Source organism: Vanacampus margaritifer, chromosome 1, assembly GCF_051991255.1.
Source record: "Vanacampus margaritifer isolate UIUO_Vmar chromosome 1, RoL_Vmar_1.0, whole genome shotgun sequence".
Lineage (NCBI taxonomy): Eukaryota > Metazoa > Chordata > Actinopteri > Syngnathiformes > Syngnathidae > Vanacampus > Vanacampus margaritifer.
The window spans coordinates 4,458,735-4,483,774 of record NC_135432.1 but is presented as its reverse complement, the minus strand read 5'-3'; the positions used below and the strand labels follow the sequence as shown (position 1 = coordinate 4,483,774).

Below are 25,040 nucleotides of genomic sequence, written 5' to 3'. Positions count from 1 at the left end.
CGGATACAAAAAATGACGACATACCTACCTTAAACTTTTGAAATCTTTCATACAAGGCTGTTAAATGTCAGAATGCCAAGAAAAACTGCAGTAGGCACCCGTTGGCAGAATACTAACGTCTCCCAAGGCTAAACTCTTAAGAAAAAAGAGAAAAAAGATCCTGGTTTGAATCTGTGCTTGGGTCTTTCTGTATAGCGTTTGCATGTTCTCACTCTGCTTGTTTGGCAGTTTTTTCAGCTAATCCGGCTTCCTCCCCATATTCCAAAAATATGCTTATGGTTCATTGAACACGATAAATGACCCTTAGGTGTGAATTATGGTGGTCTCTCTGTGTCTTGATTAAGTGGTGACCTTCCCAGGAAATGGACGAATGGAGGACATCCTGTATTTCTTTTTGTTTGTGCATTTGGTTGCTGGCGATCGGCACAGGATTTAAGGATGGGGTCATTTTGATTCCAAGATGGATTGTATCATCGTGTGGCTCAAAGTGCGAACAAATTCTATGATGTAGTAATTGTTTGTGAATCAGCGTGAATGATACTATCGTGAAGATTGGTTGGGTAGTTTTGGATAGGGATAGACTGATTATAGGCCGATATTTGGCATTTTGACAGATATCGGCCTTTTTACAAATCTGAAGGCCAATAAAGCTTGTATCTCACTAAGCGATGAATGTTTGCAAACGTAGCGAATTTAGGGTTTTTATCAGGATTTGTAAGATGTTCACAAACAGTTTTTACTTGTCGCAAAGACATTTCGAAAAATATTCAGACAATTTTTCACTGTCTGCGAAGGAAGACCTTTTGAAACCTTTTAGGAACCCTGAAAAACCTAAATTAGCTACAGTCACAATTTTACATGCATTTGTTGCTCAGTGAGATACTGGGAACTTTTCATTTATGGATTTATTTAAATTTCCACTTAACTCATTTCATCTAAAAAAGGTATAAAAACTTTCTATTTGAAATATTGCCATGGTATTTATAGTTTATGTTTTTATTTATTTATGCAAAAGCATACAGAAGGCTTTGATGCAGCCTCTGAACTAAAGAGAAGGTATAAGAGATCAACAAGGGCCATGTTGAAAAAATCCCCTCAATTACTCACAATTCTAAATAGATTTCTGAATAATGATGAAACTTATTCTATATTCTAATTCTAATTGCTGCAAAACATTAACAGATACAAATATACTTTTTTTTCCTGATGAAAGAAGAGACTCTAATCTTTCTTTTGGTAGGTTCCATGTTTTTGTAGCAATAGTCGCACAATATTCTGCGGGCCTTGCAAAATCAGCCTAAATCCGGTAAAACCGCCGGGAGCGAAGGGGGTTGCTTCAGTAAAAATGGCTGGGTTAATATATGATGATGCTGACTCTGGAAACATCCTACACTTTATTTTTAAAAATAAAGAAAATAATGTTGACATCTGGGAAAATTGTATTTATAGTACAAAACTTTAGAAAACTCTTTACTTGCTTAGTTTTTAATTTAGCTTAATGCTAATACTCATGACATTGTAAGCTCCCTACATGTGGTGTTATTTTTTTGTTAATTTTTAAGCAAAGCTGTCTATTCTTTAAACGTAATAAAAAAAAAAAAAGGCAACTAATATTTTCTCTTTTATTGCAAATATCAACTTGAAATATCGGTTATCGGCCTCCTTGGCTATTAATAATCGGTATCGGTAGCCGCCGTGTAAAACCCATATCGGCCTTTCACTAGTTTTGCATATAATATTTTGTGCTCAAGCTAAACTATGTTGAAGTGGCTCGAGGAAATTCATTTAGCTAAACCTAGTGCCTTGCCACCGTCTTGTGGCTTCTTGATGCCAAGAAACTATGTTGAAGAGTTTCATTTACACAAAAGTAGTACGTTTTTTTAATTACCAACCGTTTAGTGGTAACTTGAATTACTCACTGATTTTTCTCTATTTGTGGCAGGGTTCAACCCTTTGCACATGTGTTGCCGTAGTACAAGTTTGTCCCCGGGAGGCAAGCGAGAGGGCGGAATTGTAATGGCAGGATGGACACATGCATGAGCCCGTCCTCCTGCACCCGTCTCCCCTGCGTGATGCATTAATCATGCACAAGGAGGAGGATTCACGCATGGTATTGACTTTTGAGTAGGTGTATGCTTGTCCACTGTTGGCGTCGGTGTTATTGCAGAGGTCACCATAGCTGCAAGAACTGCCGCGAAAAGATTGTTTTCCATTGTTAATAGCAAAGGCTTATTGTATAATTACAGTTTCTATACCTTTTGATCTCTGATAAATTGTTACTTTTACCCAGCACAAGAGTAAGGATTGTTTATTAGTTAGTAGAAAAAAATACATAGGTTTACATTAGACTTGGAAATGCATAGAGCAAGTACACATTTTGGTGCACACTGGAAAGAGACGATGTGAAAGGAAAGCGAGAGCTGCACTGTGAATCTTAGACCTCTCCCTTGCATGCATGTGTGTGCATAGAATACAATAGAGCTCCATTGTCACTGTCACAGGAACAATGAAAATCAGTTTATCATACAAATTGCAGCATTGTGGTAAAAACAACAATTGCATAAAAATATACTTATTATTTACAAAACATAGTTATTCACATTTGGGAGAATGTCCATACAATGATATGGCAGTAGTTTGATTATTTATAATTGTCAGTTTTTTGATCAGACAATATTGCACATATCTTACTTGTTGTGAGCTGTAGTCATTATAAGTTCTTAATGTGGGCAGGTATCGAGACACATTTTCCATCTTGGTGATAGAAGCTGTTTTTTTTTTTTAGCCTGAATTGGTTCTTTGTCTGGTGTAATATAAGCAACAAATATAGATGACTTTGATTTCTTGTGATTAACATAATGACAATCATAATACTCCATATTTTGTATCTCTGTCATTTAAGTCGTGCAGTGCCAGGGACGTGTTTGTATCTTGTTTAAGAATCCAGACATTTATAGTGATACTTGACTAATTGAGCCATTTTCAACTGTAAGAAGATAATATTTTGTCTAAAATGAATGTGATAACGTCATTATTTTTTTCATGAACAATTAATACCTTTAAAAGGAACCCCCGACTGTAATGACAATTTTGCTTGATATGATTTATTTGGTTGTTACTAACATAACTATGATATTTATTTTTCAAAAATAATTTCCAGTTTAATGCATTTTGTAAAAACTTAATTTGGACGTACGCCGCCATTATTTACATTGCAACGCATTTAGTGGACCTCAACGTTTGTCTGCGCCCACACGGATTTTCGACCTCAAAGCGCCTTCTTTCTTTCTTTCTTAGTTGTTAAACGTAACCCTAACCTTAACCCTACCACATCATGATTACAGTATTTTTGAACACTTTATTGAACAATAAAAATTAAAAACTGACCGAAAGCCAAATACTGACCTCAACCATCTAGGGATGCGCTATCTGCTGGAGACATGTAGTACTGCACTTCGGCCTCTTTCTCAAACCGTTTATAGTTAAGCTCCGCCCCGGGCTGAATGAGGGTGTTTGTAATTTTCAATGCTTCATAATGTGTTTAAAAAAAACAACTTTACGTTATAAGACGGTGCATCATTAAATCTACAAATTTTGTTGGGGAAAAAATGGTTTGAAAAATCCATGTGGGCGGAGTCAAACGTTTAAGTCCACCCGATGTTGAGGCACGCCCCAAACTGCACTCTGCATCCAGGGCTACTTGCTCTGCCGAGTAATGTGAAACATCTATAAAGAAAGCAAAGTAAGCCTCTGTAGCGTTCCTAAAGGGACGATCAAAACTCTTGAATGATGAGCGCACGGCGTGGGAGGAGGGGGGGGGGGGTTGACTCTCCCCATCGCATGTTGTTTCTTTAGGAACGCTACGAGGCTTATCTTACTTTCTGTAAAGGCACTTCACATTGCTCGCCATTTCTACATCGCTACTTACAATGCTTTGCAACGTCCAAATAAAGTTTCTACAAAATGTATTAAACTGGAAATTATTTTTGCAAAATAAATTTCATAGTTATGTTAGTAACAACCAAATAAATAATATAGAGCAAACTTGTCATGACAGTCGGGGTTTCTTTAAAAAAAAAATAAAAAATCCCACTTGCTGTCGACTGAAGATGACATCACTGCTGAGGAAATGGGAACCGGCCAATCATGGCTCAATTTGCTGACCAAACCCAGAAAACAGGTGCGCCGTGATTGGTTGTTACCAATTTCCTCAGCACAGTTGTTGATGTCATCTTCAGTCGACAGCAAGTAGAAAAAAATCGTATTTAAAGGTATTATTGTTTATGAAAACGTTATTACATTCATTATAGACAAAATATTAACTCCTTACTGTTGAAAATGGCTCAATAAGTCAAGTATCCCTTTAATCACAGGTATATATTTATAATTTAAAAAAAAATCACGTGGCAAGGGAAAGGAGGGTCTAAAAATGGCTGGCACTGAATGAATGTTAACAAATGAACACTTTTCTAAAACAAGTTACGCTAAATGCTAAATTTATAGCAGTCGTCCTTGCCATGCCATTTGCATACTGATGTTCATACAAACTATAATATTTTAACAGGGTGAAATTTTAAAGTTTTTAAAATTTGCAGGTCAGGGTAAATATTCCCTCTAATTTTCCTCAAATTGTCAAAATTGATTTAGAACATTTTGGAAACGTTGTATATTATGCAGAACATCTGTCGAGATGGCCTTGGATTAAAAAAAATAAAAAATAAATCTTGTGAACTGTCCCATCTTGACGATTGCTAAAGCTCTATCTCCTTACGCACTAACATATATTTATCCTCTTCACACCGCATTCCTCAAGGCCACTCAGAATCCCCTCTTGGGAGTCCACATGACATGCCGGCTAATGTGGGCTTTGTCCTCCAAGTCTCACAAAGCGCGTTACGATTTGCCCCATTGTGGCTGCGCTTGCGCCGAGCGCTCGAATCCCAGAGAGGGGCTTAGTACTTGCTTCCAGGGGGAAGTGTCAAGTGCCAAGGCATTGAAAATGTTTAGGGGGGGGGGGGGGTTCGAAGAGTCTTTGATGGCAGGGAGAGAAACTAGGTGGCCGCTGTCAAGCAAGTCCATTGAGCCGCGTGAATGGCTCATTCATATTTTCACAGCATCACACACAGATGCCATATTGTTGCTTCAACAATTAAATACAACAAAGATGCGATTGTTGAAGCTGCTTGAATCGTGCCAGTGTGAAAAACGTCTTGTCGAGTGCATGGAGGGGACGCAACTTGACAGTTGGATTTGCAAATTTTACCGCACAAATGTCTCACAATATATTTTCACATCATCATATGAATTTTTTTTTTTCTGAATGATGTCATCATCGCTTGTTTATTATGTAGGGTCACACAAAATGAGCGTACACAATCAAATGGCTATTTTAATTAATTGACTATATATGAATGGTCAAGCCTTTATTTTATTTTATTTTATTTATTTTTTAAATCACAATAGGTCTTGTCCCCCTGTGTTGTGCCCCTCCTCCCTCGCCGGAACTCACACTCCACTGCGCTCATCCATTCTCAAGCATCTTTACGTACCATAAGTACGTTTTGCACAATCGGAATTTTGAAGCCAATCACTGATTGAGTTAAGAAAAAAAAAAGGGGGGGGGGGGGTGATAACTGATCACCTGATGTGAACAGAAGATAGACAAACAACTATTTACGACCCGCTATTTGTGAGGGATTGGGACCAGCCCAGCCCACAAATAGCCCAAATTTGCATATAAATGACGACCATTGAAATATATTAGGAATAAATAACAGTTAAACCCTAAAACTTCTCACAAAAATGCTGATAAACATTCAATACATGGGAAAAAGGGATGATTTCCAACAAACATGCAACTTCCCAAATTTAAAAAATATAGGAAAAGAACCATGTATTATCAACAATGGTAGCAAAGAACATCCCTGTTTTATTTTGTAGATCTGATTAATCATGTCATTGATTGATCGGCAAGTTATGAAATTTCAGCTGATCGCAGATTTTGCCTAAAATGAAAAATATCTGCCGATTCCGTCCAGCTAATCAAATATGTATCTAGTCTAGTCTAGACTAATCTAAGGAGATGATTATAATCCAAGCCTGCGGTGATACTTGACATTTTTTTTCATATTTGAAAATATCTGTTTCATATTTGATTAGACAGGCACTAAAATAAATAAAATTTTAAAAAAAATTCAAGATACAGCTCAGCACGGCTATCTCTTTTGTGAAAGTTGTTGGCTGTTATACTTTTGTCTTATCATTTGGCCTTTTTCACGTTCCCGCAGAAGATCTGTGACTTAGAACAAGTGGTATAAAATTTATGATCAATCAAATATTTTTCGTTCCGTTTCTCTGTGTGGCCTGATACAGAACGTCATGAGTCGAGTTTCCATCCAAATTTTAGCAAATTTACTGGAAATGCACAAAACGGACATGCGACTTATGCCCGTTTCCATCTGTTGTTCTTTTGCGAACATTGAGAGAGGACTCCACCGCTGTAGGTGGCGCTATACACCAAAGAGATGTGATCCACCAGTAATTAAAAAGAAGAAGACGACCAGAAAGCGACTGCACCGTGCGATGACGTTGTACGAGTTTGCTTTTGTAATTCTTGATCAACCGTATTGTTTCTTTGCTGTTCCCCATCTAAAATAGCATTAATATGTACTTTTTTGTAATTGATTCCAAAAAGATATGTTTCCCGCCAAACATACCTTACTTTATCGTCCGCCATTGCTATGTGACTACAAACGCACGTGTGACGTAATATTCCGATCAAAACGTGTGACGTGTATACGGTTTTGGCATTTTCCTTTTTTTTTTGTTGATACACTTAAAAATCCATCCCTTCCAAGCGTAAAAACTGTTTTGCGAATTTTGGGCTAGCATTTCCATTCAGTTTTATTTTTGCATTTATTGACAATTCGAATAAAAATGGGTGGATGGGAACCCCCACTATTTGTTGCACTCACTCGCTTGAAGGCAGATAACGGCGTGCTTATCTAAATGACAACTATTAAATTCATTCTATTATCTGTTAGGGTCGCACTGAAGCCTCTGAGTGTGTCTCAGTTGTATTTTTTTTTACCGAATGAAAACAGTTCCCAGGTGTCTTAATTAGGTATCTTTGACATGCTTTCGTCAAATACCCCAAGGATGAACACTTTACTTATCTTTTTTTTTTGACAACCAGGGGCAAAGCGATTAAGGTTGTGATGAGGCTAGCGCCATTTTATTTTCCCTCCTAATTGTATTATCCTACACTCAGAGCAACTAATCCAAAATAATACAATTGACTTCCTTATATAATACATTGATATTGAACACAAGTGAGCTTAGCCAGTTCATGCAGCTCTCGACAATTTTATATATTTTTTTTTTCCTGGAGAGCTCAGTATTGTTCATTCGGTAATTTTACCGATTTGACATGTCATCATCATTGTGCTCCTTTTTTTGTATGTGGGTGTTTATGTGCGTGCGTGCAAGTGTGTGTGTGTGTATTCATTAGTTCACCTAAAAGCTATTAAAAAAAAAAAATAAATCCCATACCGTTCCCCTAAACCGAACACTTCCAGCCAGATTTTCTTCCAGCAGTTTTCGGACGCGTCTGGGAATGCAGATGTGGGTCACATGACGCGGTCGGCATGTTAAACACGTCACACCGTGTTGGTTTTACATAAACTCCTAATAGAATAAAAGGACCCTCAAAGCTTACGGTATGACAAACTGGGAATGTGAGCCCCGCACCCAAAGAGAAGAGAGGAACTTCTACTACTACTAATTCTTGTTCTTCGTGAAATATTAAATCGCCCCCCCCCCCCCACCTTTCCCTTCACACACATAAGGCCAGTGTCCCTAACAGCTTCTTTTTCAAGTAATGATTCAGTTTGAAATTCTCTCCGTCGAGCCACCAATGTATAAGCCACGCCCACAAAAAAAAGAACTTCATATGCCACACATATTGCACATATAAATGCAAAATAAAAATAAAATATCAAAAAGTTATAATTGTGGTGGCCACAATCTAGGCATAATGCACGAAAAATACAAAAAGTATATTTTGTACATAAATTCTTAATTTGCAGCCACAACATGGCTGTGTTACTGCACTCGAAAGTTGGCCAAGCAAATTAACATGATGGTAAACATTAAAGCGAAAGCTGTAAGCTGAAGTGACAAAATGTGAAAGGATAATATGATTGAATTTCCTTTTAGGCTGCGGATCTGCTATAAAGCCGGCTGGGCTTTGCGTAATCCTTGTTAGCCAGAAGCATTTACTGTTAATAATGACAAAAATCAACATTTACCTTCAACAGATTGCAGTGCATTTGCTCGCCCACATATTAAAACTACAAATTCATATTTCATGTACATATGTCATTCTTACCGGGGCCACAATTTAGTGTTTGGTGATCACAAATTAGGATGTTGTGAGTCACACAAGTGAAAATCCTGCTCAACAAAAAGTCTGATTCACAATTAGGATAGTCACATTTCAATCTTTTTCGTTGCCGTCTGGATTGAAGAGAAATATTCTTGTCACTGACTTTGCTGTTTGCTTTGCGGTCTCACAGCAATAAAGTTCTTCACAACGCTTCCTGCGTCGTCCTTTTCGATTCTTTTACCGACTCCGAGATTTCCTGTCGCAGCACAAGTGCCGTTTTTCAACAGCCAGGTCGATTGACATTGCCATTACGTCACGTTTTTAAGCACGATGAGGGTCGGGTGGGTATCAATGCGTGCGGGTTCGATATAAAATGTGAACAGTTAACACTTTAATAGAAAGCTCAGCCCCAAAAATAAATAAATAAATAATAATAATCATGAGTACTAAACTATTTTTTGAGTTAAAGAGGAGCATGAATGTGAGGGGAAAATCCGCAAAGAAGCCGCATCACTGTTTAAAACGCTGGGGGGCGGCGGGGTGGGGTGGGTGGGGGGGCACATTTTATAATCCAAATTTATTGGGAGTGAAAATCAATTTGAAGGAATTGAGCAAAGTGTCACCACACGCTGTGCATTAAACCCATCTGGATTTTTGTCCTCCATGAGAGGCTGATCCCATTTATTGTTTGGCTTGCGCGGTGCACTAATGGCCGTTTAATTACGCAATAAAAGCCACCTTTTAATAGATTCCCGCGCCTCCTGCGTGGTGAGCAAATGCTATTGATCGCTTTCTGCGCTGCAACGTGATCTCTTGAGAAGGACAATCAGAGCAGTCGGACCTTGCTAGTGCATTTGTCACTTATTAGCGGAGGATAAATTAAGATGTAATGGAAACATGTTAAAAGGTATTTTATATGTCCGTAGTTACATTAATGTTGTTTAGATGTGAAGAGATATTTGTTGGAAAATGTGTCAGTGGATTTGATAAAGACATATCATTATTATATGATCAAACATTTAATTAAATGTAATTAAAATGTTTTGGTTATTGGGGGGGGGGGGGTATGATGAATTCTCTCGCATCCTCTGAATTTAATTTAACATTTGTCAATTGCACCCGAGTGAAGTTTTTGGAAGATCTGCCTCACAATTAAGAGGTTCTGGGTTCAAATCTCAGTTGGGATTTTCCTGTGTTGACTGCTCTGTCTATGCTTGCAAGGGTTTTGCGACCCATTCAGTCGAGGGAATGGACGGGTTGATGTTTTATTTGACGAAAAAGTCAGGCAAATGAAGGTATTGCACTTTGTAAGAATTTGCCCCAAAATATCTTTACAATAGCCTTTTATTTGACCATTTATGACTGAAACATTTTTAAATGAGTAGATTAACACCTTTGACGGGATTCGGGTTTGAATTTCCCGCCCTCTCTGCGGATGTGATGTCATGTACACATTGTTTATGGGAAGAAGCAGTTTCGTTTTTTGGCCACAGGTGGCAGTAGCGATTCGAAATTCTAATTTCTGCCTTTGGCAGCTTTAAGGTTCATGCTTTGAAGTTAAATGTCATACACGCAAACCAAAACGAGATCTCTCAAGCAGCTGTCACACACACACAAGCATTTTTTACATTTCATTTAGTTTTTTGTTGAAAAAAACTACATCTGGTCATCCTAATTGATGTGAAAAGCAGGCCTACTCTGTGTTCATAACATTTTTTTTTCTTCTGTTGTGGCTCTTTGTGATCCAGTCTCTCTTGATGTGCACATCAAATGAATGGCACAGGCTCAAGTCACTCGGGTGGCTTTGTGGACCAGAATCGGGCCTTGTAAAGGGACAATAAAAGCGACATTGTCCGGTGACGAGCGTATGAAGTTCCTTTTTGTGGATAAATAGATTTTCATGCTCATCAAGAATGAATAACTGTGGAGAATGTGGGATTATCATCCAGTCACAAGAAGTCTGTGTGGTCTTCTGAGAGGACGGCTCTATTTGTTTTTGTATTCCTATTTTTTTACCGTTTAGTATGCATTTAAAATTAAGTTATTCTGGCAAGAAAAGTACTTTATTTTTTTTTTTTCTGGAGAGCTCAGTATTGTTCATTCGGTAATTTTACCGATTTGACATGACATCATCATTGCTCTCTCTTTTTTTTTTTTTTTTTTTTTTTTTTGTATGTGGGTGAGTGTGTAAAAGTACTTTTTAAACTGATCGTCACTGTTTTAGGATGATAGTAAGCCACATAAATGCCTTTTTTTTAGAAAAAATCATTGGCTGCAAGTGGAGAATTCATGCAGACAAGTTTCAAGCATCCATCTTCAAATTCTCAAATGCTGTCAATTCAACGAGCTGCTATTTCTACTTCTTCGTCCTCTTTCACAGACGTTCTCAGATTGCTCTACAGAATTGTGTTCAAGTGTGGAAACAGAAATCATTTTTCGCCTGGTGATGTTGAATATGCGAGGTTGCGTTTGTGCTGAGTGAAGTCATCCCTGGGGGAGGTTTTTCCCTACAACAGTATTTATCTCTGCCTTCCTTTTTACGTTTTTGCTATCTGAGAACACGCCTCGTTTGCAGCGGAGCTTCGACTTCCTATTTAATGGCTGTGCCTAATCATTTAGTTTGCAGCGGAATCTGCAAGCACAATTTCATCAGGTTTTGTAACGCACAGAAATCATCTAGAACTTAAGCCTGCAAATGTTTTGATACTTCATCGGTTTGAAAAAAATCAGGGAATATCAGGGAAATCGGCCAGCAGATTTATCGGCCCTGATTTCCTTAATTTGGGGGGGGATCGGTGATCAACCGTACCCTTAGCTCATTTTCTACCAAAAACATATAAATACGTTCTATTTAAAATATTACCATAATCCCAAAAACATATTTATACGTTTTTTTTTGTTTTCTTATGCTGGAGCATACAGAAGGCTTTGATGCAGAATCTGAACTGAAGACAGCGCTTGAAGCAATGGTAGTTCTTACAAAGACGGCCAGTAGGTGGCAGTAGAGCGTAAGAGATCAACCAGGGCCATGTTACAAACAAGCTCTTTATCCCACTGTTTTAAACAGAATTGTGAATAAGGATGAAACTTAGCTATGTTCTAATGCTAATTGCTACGAAACGGATACAAATATACTTTTTTTTTTCCTGATGAAAGAAGAGACTCTAATCTTTCTTTTGGAAGGTACCATGTTTTTATAGCAATAGAACACAATATTCTGTGGGCCTTGCAAAATCAGTCAAAAATCGAGTATGGCAGGTCAGACTTTTGGTGATCGGCGGGAAAATTGTGATCGCTGCACCCGTACTTTATACACAATGCAATAAAAAACGGAATATTGGAAAATTAGTGGCGCCATATGGTTTCGCCATGCATTTTCCTCAGGATATTTGTCCTTTCTGCTCTGTTGGACCAGTTCTTCAAACTTTTAAATATTCTCCTTTTGGCACAAGAACCCAACTGTTAACTTCTGCTGCAATATGCTGCAGGTAGTCGGCTGGTGTCGATGTCATCAACATTCCTGTTAGGCCCCACACTGAGGTCTGCAACAGTTGTTTACCTCTTTTAGTTATAAACTAACACGATTATAAATGATCTCCAACAGTTGGTGGGATAAAACCATGAAAGGTAGTGAGTGGGGCCCCTGCGTTCATCAGCTCTGGATGTGATTACAACGATCGATGGGAAGACAATGACACCATGTGGATGGCTAACACCTGAGGAGACCGTGAGCATGTGTGTCCATATGCTAGTCGCCGTGCGTGTGTGCGTGCGTGCGCACGAGTGTGGTAATGCGAGATCAGACGTAGCCTCGCATCTGCTGTCAGCCGCTCGCTCTAACTCCGTTAAGGATGTTATTGATTGCTCATTACGAGCCTGTTCCCTGAAAGTCGAGCGTCCCCTATGATCACATTAAGCCCCCCACCATCGGACCCCCTCCTGAGATACCTTCTGCTCATCAGCTCACATCAAGTTTCTTCTCCGAGATCTGATATCAAACAGCCTGACATCTTTTTATTTTTATTTTTATTCCCCCCCTTTTTGATTTACTCAAAAATAACAATCTTTTTCGTTTTAAAACACACACGCGGTAATTGATGTGTTTTTCGCCTCTGGTATGTAAATCAGTGAACATGGATGAGTAACACAAAAAATTACGCGTTTCATTTTTATTTGCCCAAAGTGATGTTGAATGTTAGCTTTGTGATCTGTGTTTTGTTGACTCCATGACAAACAAAGAGGAGCTGACAAGGAAGACATCATTCAGACTCCCATTATCATTATCTTCTTTTATTCATCAAGTCGCAGTTTAGGACATGTTGACTGACATTAGGGGTGGGTATCCTTGACTGTCTCACGATTCAATTCGATTCCGATTTTTGGGTCTGCGATTCGATTCAGAATCGGTTTTCGATTCAAAACGATTTGGTTGACAACAATTTCTGCTTCAATTTATAGATGTGCAAAAAATCGTCATGAATCAGAATGACAAATGGTACGACGGTGTATTAGGGCCACGTATAAATATATATTTTTAGAGGGGGTGGGCAATATTCCGAGAAAAAAAACTCGCAAATTTGCCACTTTATAAAGTCGCAAAGCCATGCGATTAATTATGATTAAAAATTGTAATCACCTGACACCCCCGTGCTTATACAATATCATGGAAAATGGATATTTTTTTTATTGTTTGCATACACATTCAAGTTCTATTAATTTAGAGTCTGGATGTGGAGTAAGTCTGAGTCGTCAGAATTTTTTAACATCCACAAAATGTGTTGTTGTACAGAAAATGTGACGATACTTGATGAAGTGAGACGAGACAAATAACAAGCGAGGGGAGTGGGGGGGTCGCCGAGTGACCTCCTGAATGGTTGTTTTGGGATTAGTCCCGTCCAACACTTCCCTCCAAGTGGCCAATAGATCGCTACTTCCAGAAATGAGTCACTCGAAAATGATGATGGGGCCGCCGTTGCCGTGCATGCATGATAATGGATAACCATTACAAGCCACAATCCACGCACACACACGGCTCCTCAGCATCACTTGAAATATGACGCATGCGGTACGCTTAGCGAGCACTTAATGTCCAAAAGCGGCACATTTGCGGAGATTTACAAGACGGGCGACAGCGAGGTGACGGTGGCATGAGAGGCGGGGTTAAAAACGACAGTGCCGCAATAATTAGCTCATTTTATTTACGGCGACGGGCGACTTTAGATGAGGTTACGGAGGCGCTCGCTCTATTATCGGCTTTCTTCTGTAGCCCAATCCTCTCATTGATGGGTCTTTTTTTTTTTTTTTTTTTTTTCGGTGGTCGCAGGATCAATCTCATTTCTGCTAGGATTAGGACTCCGCTCATAAAATCTATTTTAATTAGCCAACGCACAGGTAAACAAAGCGGGTTCCCAGGTATGGATCTGGCCATCGGCGAGAGTATCGGCGGCGTGCGCTCCCTCCGAGGGTGACCTCCGGGTCACACGGAAAGAAACATATTTATTGGCATTGTTGACCCACATTATTGTGTTTGCAGAAAGACGACTTTTACGTGATGAGATTTGCTACCATTTGCGGAACGTTGTTGGTTCTGGTCTCGACATCTTGTACTTGACGGTTATCTTTGGACTTTCGGAAAATATACAGTAATGAGCTTGGTTTGGGATTTTTCTTAAAATCTTTGAATTTGTTTTTCAAAATCAGCTTTAATTAGGTTTGTATTTTTTGAAAGTGGTTTGTTTTAGTTTAGTTTAGTTTTCATTTTAGTATTAGCTGTAGTTTGTGTTGTTCTTGTTTTTTGAGTATTTGTCGTGGCTGTTTGACCAGCCTTCATCTGTAAAGTAAATAAATTTCAAATGAACCTCAAACGCTCTTGCATGATATTAATTGGAGGACATTTTTGTCTCCAGTTTTGCCATACAGTAATTATAGTTAGTTTTTATATTTTATAAACACACAATGCAGTTTCCGTTTTTTTTTTCTTTAGTCCGTTTTTGCTAACAACAATAATAACCTTGGCAATGACTTTAAAGGATTACTCAACAGGAAATCAGACTCTTGCTCCACCCCTCATTAACATTTTAAATTGCCGCTCAAAGGGGGTGTTGCCTGGAGGACCGTTGGGTTGCGGGTGGGAAGAGGGTTGGGCGTGGTCTGGCTGTGATTGTCAGCAGCAACTCGCTAAGAAGAAGCCGTTTAAGGAGGCGTGTACGAGAATGAGCCGGTGGGTTGCGGGTGCGACTACGTCATCCGGAATAAGTGAGAAAACAAACAGCCAAATTGTGTTTATCTCAGTGTTTAACCTTAAGGTGACGGCAAACTTTTTTTTTTTTTGCCCCCAAATCAAGCTTTAAACAAACATGTACTAAAATGTAAAAATAATGTAGACAGCATTTTATACAGTTTATCAGCAAAAAAAAAAAAGTTGATTAAGTGTTGAGTTATGCTTGAACTCATTCACTGCCAACCATTTTCACAGAAGCAGCCCCCTTCGCTCCCAGCCAGCTGTTTTACTGGATTTGGACAGAATTTGCAAGGCCCACAGAATATTGTGTTCTGTCGCTATAAAAACATGGATTAGAGTCTCTTCTTTGATCAAGAAAAAAAAGTATATTTCTATCCGTATCCATTCTGCAGCAATTAGCATTTGATTATAGCTGAGTTTCATCATTCACAAATCCGTTTAAAACACTGGGGGGGAAAGCCTTTTTGCAACATGGCCCTGGTTGATCTCTTACACTCTACTGCCACCTGCTGGCCGTTTTTGTAATAACTACCATTTTTTTTAAAGCTTTCTCTTCAGTTCAGAGCTTGCATCAAAGCCTTCTGTATGCTCTAGCATTTAAAAAAAAAAAATAATAATTAACAAAATTTACAAATGTTTTTGGGATCATTGTAATATGCAAAGTAGAACCCATTTATACGTTTTTGGAAGCAAATTAGTTAGGTAGAATGTAAAGAAATGAAACCGTTTTTGCCACATTCTTTGCTTCAGTTCAGTAGACATCGTGCTGCTCATTTTGGTGTGTTCGCTTTTGAGCAATATAAACATACGGATAGACAGTACATGATTGTGACGGTCACAATTGTTCAGTAAATCGCTGTATAATTAGCTATATAAGCATATACGTGTGTTGTTCGACAGTTTGTGTTGAAATATCTGTTGCTTAAACGGATATAAAACCGTGACACTGATGCTATTTGATTGCCTATCTACGACATTTGAGCGCAAAATAAGTTTTCTTGTATGTCAAGCTTATCGGCTCAAACCAGTGCAGCACAGCAGAAAAAAAAGAAGAAAAAGAATTACAAAAAAAATAAAATAGCAAAACAAGGTGCAAAAGCAACTTGCACTAACAATCTCTCCCGGGCTCTTCGGACCGAGACGAAGCAATAACAAATGCCCTTGGTGTTTTTATAGTGTCATAATGTCTGGCTTAAACTGTTACTGTACCAGCTGCCTACAGTGAAAAACGTTTGCACTTGCATTTTGGTCAATGAATTGCTAGCAGTTTGTATTTTTTTTGTTTTATTTAAAAATTCCAGTCAGTCTGTTCCTTGTTACACATAATAACCAAACCGTGATTTAATTTAAAAAAAATTTTTTTTAGGGATGTCATTTTTTTGGGTTTCATTTAAAAATTCCTGTCAGTCTGTTCCTTTTTACACATAACCAAACCGTGATTTAATTTAAAAAAATATATTTTTTTAGGGGTGTTATTTTTTTAGGTTTCATTTAAAAATTCCTGTCAGTCTGTTCCTTGTACACATAATACCCAAACTGTGATTTTTATTTTTTTTAAATTTTTTAAATTTTTTTTAGGGGTTATTTTTCTTGTTTCGTTTTAAAATTCCTGTCAATCTTTTCCTTGTTACAAATAATAACCAAACCGTGATAAAAAATTAATTTTTTTATTTTTTAGGGGTTATTTTTCTTGTTTCGTTTAAAAATTTTTGTCAGTCTGTTCCTTGTTACACATAATAACCAAACCGTGATTTAAATTGTTAAAAATGTTTTTTCAGGGGTGTCATTTTTTTAGGTTTCATTTAAAAATTCCTGTCAGTCTGTTCCTTTTTACACATAATAACCAAACCGTGATTTAATTTTTAAAAATTTTTTTAGGGGTGTTATTTTTTTAGGTTTCATTTAAAAATTCCTGTCAGTCTGTTCCTTGTTACACATAATACCCAAACCGTGATTTTTTTTTTTTAAATTTTTTAATTTTTTTTAGGAGTTATTTTTCTTGTTTCATTTTAAAATTCCTGTCAATCTTTTCCTTGTTACACATAACCAAACCATTATTATTATTATTATAATAATTATTATTATTATTTTACGTATTTTTAGGATGGTTTATTAATATCACTAATAAATATACATGTCAGCGGTGGTAAAAGTCTTAATAAATGTTTATTTTAACATTTAAAAAAAAATAAAAAATGTGTAGAACAAACATTTCCAGTGTGTGTTGCGCTAGCCACAGGAAATGGAATCGCTGACAGACAGAACGATCATCCCCCCCCCCCCCCACCACCTATTATTGACACACACAAACGCACACGCCTAAGCTGCAATTCTCTCAGTTTTGTCTGGGAAACGGCAAACAAAGCCGCGCACAATTTTCCTTGATCCTGAGCATTTGTTTAACGGCGCCCTCCCCATTTAACCCACCCGCTCGCGCGTCTGTCTTGTCCAAGCAAATTTACGCAGACGGTGCCTTAAATCTTTTGTTGTGATCCTACGGCTGGCAGCGATTGACAGTGTGAGTGTTTTAATCACAGTTGCGGCTAAAAATAGATGTGCGCGACTTGTAAAAGGTGTTAAGTAGCAGAGGAGAGTCTTATTGAAAGTGACGCCAATTTGTGTATTTGTTAAAACTTGTGTGTGGGCTGTTTTACTTGTAGTTTAGTGGATTTCATCACGGGATTCTAGATTCTAGATCTAGAGACTCTAGATTCCTTCTTAGAGAGCAAAAATAATCAAAGTTTCCCTACTAAAATATGAACTTCTTTGAGTACATTTAAGTTGAACATAGTCTAGAGTGCATTGATCTGCCAACCACATACAAGTTCAATTAGTAGAAAATAAGGTAATAATAGTTGCATGGACATTTCTATTTCAATAGTGTCAGTATGTGAATAAAATGTTACATTTCTTTGAATGCCTTTATTCAACTTTTCCCTTGTACAAAATTTGGAATTGTGGAAAAAGTGGATATTTTGGAATGTAGATAGTTCCCAAGATGTCCTGAATGAGTTGATACTTAGAAACCGGAATGATTCGCAACGAACAATGTAGACGTTTTGCCGCATCAAAAATGCTCATTTGCAGGATTTTTACGGTATATGCGGATTTTGGCTTTTCGTGGGCCCTGCTCACTTTCCCTTGCAAATAGTGGTGCTCCACTTTCTATTGATAGATATTATAACATTTTTAATACTTCATTTTATTTTATTAACCATTGTTACACATTATTAACATTTTAATTCTTTATATTAACCTTGTCGAAATGTTTTGTGTCCTGTGCAGAGCAGATGGTGTTGACTTCGTATAGGCTGACCTTAAGCTGGGACATACTATTTAGTCTAAAAAAGTTCCTTCTCAGCGCTTTGTACGAAAACACATTTGGTCCTTGAGAACCGAATCTGTTTTGAACACCCACACCTGACTCTGTTTTCGCCATCGCTCACGGAAAAGTACCAGAGAGTATGTTTTGTCTACAAATGAAAGAGAGGAGGTCTTTTTAACTATAAGAAACCGTTGTGCACGCGGAAGAGCTACATTTGACGCTCTGAATCCCACCTGTTTAAGTGATGATTAGAGGCAGTTATTTGTCCAGAGATTCTCTGTTTTTTATTAAATCATTTTTGTAAAAGGTGTATTTTTCTTACATTAAATCTATCTTCATTTTTGGAACACGCAAAGAGGACAAAATTCTAGATTCCTCTTCACTATCAATCCATTTTCCCCATTGAAATGAACTGAAAAGCCATTACAGTGTTCCTTCGCTACTTCGCTGTTTAGTTATTGCAGATTCTATTGCGGATTTTCATTTGTGACATTTGTAACCAGTTTTCTGGTCAAAGAAAGCCATTTTCTGATTAACCCTGGAGAACCCAAGAACCCTTTTCTTCTTTGGAAAATTGTGAATTATACATTAAATGACTGCTATAAATTCACTGAACACCTAAATATATGTTTTTTCAATGTTTTTTTCAATTTATTCCCTAATTTAGGATTAGGGCGAAATTTGACCCTTTGGGATTTTGGGATATCATTTCGAAAAATCAGAACAACAAAAACTGTCAGTAAACTATTTAGAATTTAAGAAAATAATCAATCAAATACACAGCTACATTGAACAATATATATTTTTTGTTTTATTTGTTGCATTTTAGCCATCTTGTCACCACCACTCTGGCTCATGTAAGTGCAATATTCATCCACTAGATGGCCCCATGCAGGGGTCAGAAGTGGCACTCTGGACTTTTCAAGTTCAATTTGTAAAAAAAAAAAAAAAAAAGAAGAAGGTCTTTGTTATTTGAGTAGCAGAATTTATAGGGCCAAATTTGACCCCGTGGGTTCTCCAGGGTTTTGTATCTTCTTTTGTATATCTGAACGTCGTTATTTAGCCGATGTTTGATTGTCGTCCTCATGTGCTGCCGGGGTGTGCCGCTCACAATTTATGAACGCTGCCTATAATCAGCAGCTCGGTATAAGCGGTAGATGATGGATGGATGGATGGAGAGCTGTGTGGGGAGTTGGTAATGGTTTAATAGTAGCCCCAAAATTAAATAAAATTTAAATTAAAAAAATAATTTAAAAAGTCAACCTCTCTCTACTTTTCGCCTTTGTGTGTGTGTACAAAAATAAAGATAAATAGCATTATAATGTAAATATATAAAAAAAAAAAAGCTAAATAAATAAATGTTATTTAAAATTTAAGCCTAACATGAAACACGCATACACAAATCGTGTGTGGCCTAGCGAGTCAGGACCCGAGTTCAGCGGCTAGTTCAGTTTGACGATCTTCGCCATGCTCCTTGCGAGTGTGTTCATTTTGTATTTGTGTAGAATCTCTTTTGATATTTCTACTATTAGCATTTACACTATTGTTTTTCTGGGAGAGGTGTGAGCAGTATGTCAATGACATTTTTCACCTGTCAAGCTTGCGAAAAAAAAAAAAAAGACTGCTTTGTGTATCTGTTTCGTTTGTCGGACTAAATTTAGCGACACCGTTAACAAAAGCTTTGCGGATCGTCTCATGATATTTTGGATTTGTCTAGCGCTGGTAAACTTGTCAAAGCTGATCTTCTGATGATTCCGCTGATTGGAGTTTGATGGTCACACCGCGATGTCAAGGAGCATTGATTATCATGAATATTAGATGTCTTTTTTTTTCCTTAAAAGATCCTGACATGTGTCAAGTATCTTTATATTGCCGCTGCAAGCTGTCATCTTTGCAGCAGCCAAGCACCAGCAGCCCTCGCTGCCTTTGAGTCGGTGACAGCTCATTTCTTCGGGTCAGCGCTCAAGCATCGGAGACTTTGAACTCACTCTGTTTACTTCCCTCATCTGTTGTTGTTTTTGCTTTTGACAGACTGCTTGTCACCGCGGTGAGCTGAGGAGGAGCTCAAATTCCACTTCAAAGTGCATTCGGATTCCGCTTTGTTTTTGTTTTGGAGGGAAAAGTGAGGCACGGAGACGATACTTTATCGGCTCTTTTAGCATTTCTCTCAATTGTAGTTCCCAGTTCTTAAATTTCAGTTCTGTCCATTTTTATTATTTTATACCAAGTGATATTAAAAATGAATACGCCACACTACAAGGTTTCTTAATTTAAACAGTCAAAGACAAGCGTGCCCGACCGTTCTATGTAATACCATAGAATGATAATTATATCCTTATTTAACAGTCAGTACGTTTTCTGTTATCCTTGCACAGATCTGCTACCAATGATGTCTAAAAGTCTTTCCTACCTGATTTGTTGGAATTTAGATGTCTCTGGGGTTGGTGAAGGACTCTGGTTGGTGGCCTGGTGGGTGGTGCTGGATTTCACTTTCCTTTCTTTTCTTTGGTCCTTCCTCGGGTTTCCTGACGGCCTCACGACTCTGGCTGGATTCTGACGTGTTCGGTTTAGGTGAACGGTATGGGATTTTTTTTCCCCAATAGGTTTTAGGATACACATAATCACCCACATACAAAAAATAAAAATAAAAAAATCATTTAAAAAAGGGGAGCAATGATGATGACATGTCAAATCGGTAAAATTATCGAATGAACAATACTGAGCTCTCCAGAAAAAAAGAATAATTATAATAAAAATAAATAAATAAATAAAAGTCTTTCCTACCATCAGTGCAGGTGACAAGAACCGTCCCAAGTTAGTGGTTCTTAGTTCATCATACTAAACCAAATGATCTCGCACAATATGCTAAAATGCTCTCATATAATATTGTAAAATGTTCTCACAGGCTCTGTCTCAGAGGTGTGTGTGTGAGAGAGCGGGCACCATTTTATGTTTTTTTACTACAGAGGTGTGATTTTTCCGCTAATTCGCGGAATTCCGCTTTTTTTTATCTACCCCCCCCAAAAAAAAAAAATTCCGATTTTATTTTATTTTTTTATTTTTTTAGTAGTTCATTGTGTATGCACATGACTCCGACAGATAACATCTTCTGCTATAACAAAGACATTTGTGGTATGCTCTAATATGAGTTACTTTTCATTTGGTCATGATACAATTATTTGTTCATGAAATTTGAACTCTTGAACATTATTTATGTGTTAACTTAGTAATCACATTAGTTAGATATGATGATATTCTCAGTGGTAGTTTTTAAAAGCAAAGGCAGTCCAATGTTTTTGAATGTGACTGATTTTGAGTTGACTAAAACTGCCATTTTATATGGGATAGTTCAATATGCATTGCCCCCAGACCCCCGGCTAAATTTTCAGATAATTTCACTTTGGTCAAATCACATCCCTGTTACTATCATTGTGAGGACCACGAGTCCTTGAGGGTACGTTTTGGTGGTCCCTATTAGTCCAGACCTCTTTTTGAGGGTCAAGTCTTGGTTTTAGAGTTTAGATTTGATTTGGGTTAGGGTTAGTATTAGGCAATCAGTTGCGATGGTTAAGGTTAAGGTCAGGGGTTAGGAAATGCATTAGGTCAATGAGATGTCCCGACGTGTGTGTGTGTGTGTTTCAGGACTGCTCGTGATAGCATTTCAGTGGTCCTATTTTAGAATATTTGAGTTACGTGTCAGTGTGAGCATTTTAGTTGTGTGTTAGCGGTAATCCGATTATGTCCTCTTTGCACATGATACCTCGTCCCACTTTGTTTTACACACACACACACACACACACGTGCATACAACATTAGTGGGACATGAGCAAAACGGACAGTTGAGTTTTAGTAGCCAGCTGGCAGAACGCTGGTGCGGTACTACACTTAAAAGAGCTCATTAGCGCCTCTGCTAAAGATTTGTTTACTAACTGTACACATGCACACTAATGGGCAGCTAGCTTGAAGCATGTGGACGGTGGGACTGATGGGAATAATTATGTGCCATGTTCATGTGCTGGCCAGAAAAAAAAAAGAAGGTAAGAAGTTTAATTGAATGCAAAATGACAAATATGGGCTAAATAAAATGAGTTTGTGTTGATTTAACTTTGGAACCTGCGTTTGAGGCTTTATGAACTTAATCCAAACTGGAAAATGAGAAGGTTTGTTGAGGTTCACTCTGCAAAGTGTGTAGTTACTTTTCAACCAATGTGGGAAACATGCTTTACGAGCAGTCGTTAAAGCCAATGCTATCAAAACGGGTCAGAGGCTTTTTTTGGAAAAAGGATTGGGCTAAATTGATCAAGCATGACACCGAAACACTAAAACATTTCAATTCAATAACTATAATGTAACATTATAATTAATAATGATTTTGAAAAGTCATAGCTAACACAAAGACATTTTTGCATTAAAAATGTCATTCCTGTTAAATAGTTTCTACATAAATTTCTATTAACTATTATCCAGGACCTCACATTGGGTGGTGGTCTAATAAACTTATGAATATTTTATATATGTATATTTTTTGCTGGAATTAAATGCTATCATATTTGTGGTTGATTTTTCCATTTCTTTATGGAAATGATGTTATATAGGATTTCAATATTGTACAAGCACGTTATGTATCAACAATATATACAACAACCAAAGCAGCTAATCTATATGCTGTACTTCACGGCGCTTGGCTGTATGCCTGCACAAAGCATGTGATATTAGGGGTGTGCCAAAAAATCGATTCTCATAAGAATCGCGATTCTCATTTAGAAAGATTCCGAATCGATTTTAAATGTCCCAAAATCGATTTTATTTAAATTATTTTACACTGTCTTGCCTTTGTCTGTGTGTGCCTTTATTTGGAGCGCTGTTCATGTTGTACCCAATTTGGCCACTTAGAGGCAGTGTGGTTCCACGCGGTCTGATACACGGTTAAGTTGTAGCCACATTAGAGAGAAGAAGGAAAAAGTCACAATCAAGTTATTCCAATAAAAAAAAATGTTTTCCAGTGTGGAGCCGTTCTTTTGAGTGATAAAAGTGCCGCGAGTAGCGAGCTAATTAGCATTAGCGAGTCAGACTGGAGTAGATCATTACAATTCCTTGCACATCTATAGATTGAAGCAAAAATCATTGTCAATCAAATCATTTTGAATCAAAAATCGTTCTTAATCAAAAAAAATTTCTGAATCGAATCGCAGACCCAAAAATCGGAAATCAAATCGAATCGTGAGCTATTCAAAGATTCCCAACCCAATGTGATATGATACTAGATTGTAAACACTGAAGAGTCGTGCAGTGTGAGGGCGATGAGGTTGATTACGTTTGGTTGATTAGTGAGAGAGATTAAAACTAAGAATTTTAAAAAACAAAAGTCATAAGAAAATAAAAACTACCTATAATGAAAAATCCCCCCAACTGCAAAACTGGATTGTTTACTATCAGGGTGCATGTTATTGTCTCGGGAGTTAGCAGACTTGCAAGGCTTCTCACTGCACTGAGTGTCTGACAGGCTTGCCGGCCCCTGCCAGGCTCGTCTTGGCTAAAATGTTAGAAATGAATGCAATTAGCAGATTACCAACGTGCTAATTAGCCACTTGCGGCTGCTGAGAGATGTTTGGAGAGGAGAAAATAGTCTGGGGATTTGTTATCCTTCCCCTGAACTGTTTTGTTACTAAACAAACCAAAGAATGTGGCAACATATTTTTTTTTATTTGCTGTCGTTTAAGTGGATTAGTGGTTGCTCAGAATTGCTCCACCATGAATGACCCCCCCACCCAACCCAACCCCCCAATGCCAAACTGTGGATTTCTCCTTGACAATCAATAACTGACGCAAGGTGGCTTTAAGACACCTTTATTATATTTTTGTAGTACAAAGGGTTGGAATGTGCTGTGATTAATTCCCACAGCCTTTGGTAGTCGCACTCTGTGGAGTGAGTTGGTGGCAGTGTGTCCGTGTTTACAGATGGGGCTGGCTGGGATTAAAGGAAACAGTCCCCCCACCAGCCTCCCGAGGCAATAAAAGAGGGCTGGCAGGGGGCAGGTGAAAGTAGCCGGAGATGAGATAGCGCAAAGGGAGGTGGGGAAGAGTGAGCGCAGTAAATAAGGAAGGCGGGGGCGGCGGCTAGGAAACAAGAGCTGAGGCAGACTAAAAATAGCAATTATAAATATTGTGAAAATAAAAGGTGGTCATTAGAAATACATATATCTAAAAAATTCAATAAAATAAAAATCCAGTGGTTGAGATTGGGTGTGCACAATTTGCAGGATTGAAGTAAGGAGGAAAGGCAGCAATGGTAGCAAGGCAGACTGGGGGAGGTACTACAGAGAAGAGGTCAAGGTGGAACTATACAGGAAGGAAGCAAGGCTTCAGACACAATGTATTGTGATTCATACCCTGCAGCAATCGCCACAGCATCGCATGCCTGTGTTTGTCCATTTGGGTCCGTGGACGAGAGCTAGCGTGTGTGTCTGATTACGTGTTTGAAGAAATCTGATGGGTTTGTGTGAGGCTGCTCGTTGAGGCACTTTTTTTTGGCACTTTTTTTTTTTTTTTTAAGACCATCTCTAGCCTCCTCAGATGAGCAGGCGATTATAGCGTGACCCTCTGAGGGCCAGGGTCTTATTGGTCTAGCCAGGGTCCATTAAGGGGCCATAGACCAGACTCTGCTAGGATTATATACCTGATAGGTTTCCCCAAAAGTGGTACCTTGAATACGTTTTTCGAGTCACGAGCCGTTGCTTTTTATTGGTATTTATTTGTTGTACTTTGTGCTTCTAGCCAGAATTTGAGTTATTAGCAGGCTTCAGATCTGCACATAAAAAAAGAAGCTAAGAGCCAAAGGCGTCTAAAGAATAGGACATACGGTTTAACGAAATACAAAATGAAAGCATTTGCGAGGAGCGTGACGTAAACGCGCTAACCACATGGCAAACTGCCAACATGGTTGGTGCTAACTCCTGATGTCACTCAGTAGACCACACCTCTTAAAGGCCCACTTCATTACATGATTACTGCAGTGTGTGTGTCACTTAATTTAACTTTAATTTAATTACGCATTATGTAACCAGTTTATTTATTTAAATTTTCTTCTC

The 25,040-nt window shown here is 38.1% G+C and overlaps 1 protein-coding gene across 3 annotated transcripts in view; it reads left to right on the top strand.

Annotated features, from left to right (window-relative positions):
• The window catches only part of LOC144041122 (fidgetin-like), a 35,437-nt gene that overhangs the window by 3,370 nt on the left and 7,027 nt on the right, over window positions 1-25,040 (top strand). Inside the window, exon 3 of one of the 3 annotated variants that reach the window (XM_077555266.1) lies at window positions 20,382-20,530. The exons of the other annotated variants lie outside the window; for them this stretch is intronic. The gene's annotated coding sequence lies outside the window, so the exon portion shown is untranslated. The remainder of the gene's footprint in view (window positions 1-20,381; window positions 20,531-25,040) is intronic. 3 annotated transcript variants of the gene reach the window in all.